This window comes from Galeopterus variegatus, unplaced genomic scaffold (genome assembly GCF_000696425.1).
Source record: "Galeopterus variegatus unplaced genomic scaffold, G_variegatus-3.0.2 Scaffold46383, whole genome shotgun sequence".
NCBI lineage: Eukaryota > Metazoa > Chordata > Mammalia > Dermoptera > Cynocephalidae > Galeopterus > Galeopterus variegatus.
Genome location: NW_007772494.1, coordinates 1 through 3,875, shown reverse-complemented (window position 1 = coordinate 3,875; position 3,875 = coordinate 1). Strand labels below are relative to the sequence as shown.

The 3,875-nt window shown below is 46.9% G+C and overlaps 1 long non-coding RNA gene across 1 annotated transcript; it reads left to right on the top strand.

Annotated features, from left to right (window-relative positions):
• The first annotated feature begins 1,270 nt into the window (after positions 1-1,270).
• Positions 1,271-3,368, top strand: LOC103584193. Its single transcript, XR_549944.1, has 3 exons — positions 1,271-1,357; positions 2,481-2,608; positions 3,285-3,368. It is a non-coding gene; the product is annotated as an uncharacterized LOC103584193 (long non-coding RNA).
• Positions 3,369-3,875: the final 507 nt, after the last annotated feature.

Genomic DNA, 3,875 nt, shown 5'->3' with positions numbered 1-3,875 from the left:
ACTTCTGATAACTTGTTCTTCCCTGTAGATTCGGTCCTGGAAGAGCTGCCTCTCTTTATTTCTGTCCTTCAAATAGTTACCCAGAGTTGAGGAAAGAGCCCTGATTTACTGGAACAGCAATGTCTTTGATGATTCTCTGACTCTAAGCTGCTCAGCTATAAATCACTATATAAAGCAAGCTGTTGGGGCTTTATATATAGAATATAGCAGCTGGGAGCAAAACTGGTTCATTCTGAGGTGTTGGTGTTCGTTTACTGAGTTAATCCTCCTAAGAGGGCAGATGTAAGGGACCCTGCTTAAGAGAGGACCCCAGAAATGGCCCATCCCCTTCTGTGTAGGTGCTATTGGCTCTACCTTTAGGTGGACCTCTAAGTCAAAACTTAGAGGGCTGTAAAGAGATCCTTTTCTCACAGTTTTCTCAGGGTTTAGCAAGTTCTTATGGCAGCTGCTGGCTGGAAAAAAATTCTCTTTACCTCCCGCCAAGATTCTTTGTCAGGAAGTTAATTTGTCATTAGACAATTCATTACGGGTGCTCAAGTGAGCACTGAAGTGTCTTGCTAGAAATTATTTCACAAAGTAAGGATAAATTTCTAGATTTTTGTATCTAGGTAAACATTGTCTGCAATATGAAGATCTGAATTTATTACTTGAGGTAGATCCTTGAAACTCCCAAAGTGGTGTGGGAGTAGAGAATCTGTGTCAGGAATTCCCTCAGGGTCTTATTGGACTTTGGCCCTGTGGCCGTATTGTCTGCTGTTTTAATATGTTTGTTCAAAAAACAAGACCCCCTCTCTCTCCTGCTGGTTGACATGAGAAGTAGAGACCAGCTAGTCAAACGGTTTTTCTGTCTGTAGACCCCAGAAAAAATGGCAGGGGATAAGGTGATGCAGGCATCAGGACAGAGGTTTGAGAAAAGGGGAGGCCAGGATAGTCCAGGTTTCCATCTGGAGGATGATGATGTGTGCATGCTGCATTCCACACAGGTGACATGTTCCACACACGCATATGGAGCCAGTGTGCTGCCACTTTCCCTCATCTCCGTGGGGAAAACTGTCAGAGCTGCCGCATTCAGGAAGCCCTTCTCCCTGCCTGATGACAGTCTGTTCTCTGTCTCAGGGAGCAGATCCACGTGGAGGTGGGGAGGGAGGTGCTGCTGATCCTGTTCTGTGAGAGAAAACAAGGATCGTTGCTGGGTCCTCTGTTTTGAAGGATCTGCACTTGTCAGATGTGTGATAAAACGGGTTATTTGTTTTTTTTCCTGCAGGAGTCTGAGGGATGTGGTGACAGACTGTTCCTTAAGCAGAGAATGAGCTTACTGTCTCAAATGACTTCAACTCCCATTGACTGCCTATTTAAGGTAAGACAGATACCAAGACATCTTTGTGGGCAAAGATGAGTGAGGAATGCACCATCTTTCGATGTCTATGAAATCCATCAGGGTGGTCTGCGTAAACAATTAATTTCATTTTGTGCTCAGTCAGAGTGGGCAGTAGGAATGCTGAAATTTTAAATTTGGAATCAGCACACCTTCCCCCTCCCACAATGTGTGCTGTATTAAAGCTGCTCTAAACGGTACACTGAAGGTGCTGGGCCTGGGAACCTCCTCTGCCTGGGCTATCCTCCCTTCTCAGTTCGGCAAAATACTACTGTGCTTCAAGGCCAGTGCAGGGGGTGCTTCCACTGGTAGCCCCGGCAGAGTTGCTGCAGGTGTATGTGTGAGAATGCGCTGGGCTGGGATTGCGCACTCCCTTCCTGGTGGTTTAATCACCTGGAACCAGAGGCAGCTCCCTGCTAAGATGCTGACTGACCTAGTGAGAGGCTGGTGAGGTGCCCACAAGGCACTCAGTGAGGGCTGGGTGAGGGCGCACCTCCTCAGGCAGCCCGCTGATGCTTCCAGGCTGCTGGAGCCAGAGTGGGTTCCATGGAGGGAGCACGTCCAGTCTCACTCTTGGAATCCCAGGGTTGGGCCCTGCAGATTTGTGTGTTGATGGGGTCTCCTGCTAATGGCAGCTGTTTTCTTTTCCTCAAGCTGAGGATCTGTTAGGATACAAGGAATAGGACTGAGGTGTCAAAATCCGCACTGAGGTTCAGAGATGTGTTGCACCCCACCCCCATTCCTATTGCTTTGGAAATTTGGGGGTTTTTTTTGTTTGTTTGTTTTTTTAATTATGGCAGTTTTTTAATGTTTACAAAAATAAGGAGACTAGTATACTGAGCAAACCATTATGTAGCCGTCATTCAATCTTGTTCTACCTCCGCTCCTCCCACTTTCCCTATCTGTCCAGATTAATTTGAAGCAAATCCCAGAGAGCAAATCTTTTCACTCTTAAACACATAGATATTGTTTCGTATAAGGACCCGAAGAAGTCACGCCTTAAAAAAATGAGTAATTCTTGGATCCCCATACTGGCCAGCTGCCAGACAAAAAAAAAACCCAAGTAATTCCTTAATACTGATAGTATTTTGGATGTCACTTTTAGCACATTGCATCAGGTAACCATATGGAAGTGGAAAGACTTCTGAGCCAAGATGACCATGATAAAGATGCCATCCAAAAGATGTGTCACCCTCTGTGCTTCTGTGATGACTGCGAGAAACTTGTCTCTGGGTAAGAGGGTGCTCGCACAGGCCCTGGAGGCAGGAGACGTGGGGCCTGGTGGAACTTTTCCACTTATATAATTTTGCGTGATTGTGAGTAAGGACTTATCCTCACTGAACCTCAGCTGCCTCTGCTGTAAAGTGGAGACCATAACATCTGCCTCCTTGGAAAGTCAGATGGAATAGTGGTTGTAAAAATACTTGTATAACACTGGGCTGGATACCTGGGTAGGCTAGTATAGGGCCTGCCACAGCCTCAAAACGTTTTTAGGCATGGGTTTATGTAACACCAAGGTCAAGGGTTCAGACCCCCATACTGGCCAGCCACCAAAAAAAAAGAAAAAGAAAAAGTGGGTTTTAGGATCGGAGGAATGTCAGTTTCTTCCTGTAATCTTTTTGGTTTCCCATTATTCTCATCAGGCTGTTTTGCTGGGTGTTGAGGTGAGGCCTGAAGAGTTGGTGGGGGGAGGGACACTGGAGCCAGATGCCTTAGTTCTTCACCCTGCAGGACACTGGATGAGCAGAGGCTGGATGATACCCAGGACAGTGCAGAAGAGACACATCTTGGATTATATCCTGTGATCTGTCCCCTTGTCCCAAGACACTGCCATGTTCAGCCTGGTCAGGGAGAGGCTTTGCCATGCCATTCCTGTGGTATATTTTTCTGTGTTTTCTCTCCATTTTAGGAGGCTGAACGATCCCTCTGTTGTCACCCCATTCTCCAGAGATGACAGAGGTCATACACCTCTTCATGTGGCTGCTCTCTGTGGTAGGTGATCTTGGGCTGGCCTCTGTGGGTTATCAAGGCAAGGGGATGGTGCCAAGGGTGGCCCATTGGAGGCCTCACTGACAGGGTGGTGGCAGTTGGGGTTGTGGAAGGGGCCACATCGTGGGCTGGAAAGAGAAGAGCAGCAGAAGTTCCCCAGGCCTCGATGGCCAGTTGCCACCTCCTGGGCTGGAAGAGCACCTGTATGTGGTTCTCACTGTGTAGAGACACTGCTGACACTGCCCCCTGGCTGTGGGCCACCACGCTGGGAGAGTAGTCTCAGAATTGTCAATTTAGGGTTCTTGTAGCCTTGCCTTTAAAAAGTAGTTTTGTCTTTTAAAATGCACATTCAAGGTCGAAAATACAAACTCCTCTAGTGTCATCGGCCATCCTCCTAATTTCCAGAGATAATTTTGATTTATGAGCATCTGGAATTTCTGCATACTTATATGCATATAGGTATAAAATATATGACATTGTGGGGCTCACACTGTTCTCTACTGTACTGTTT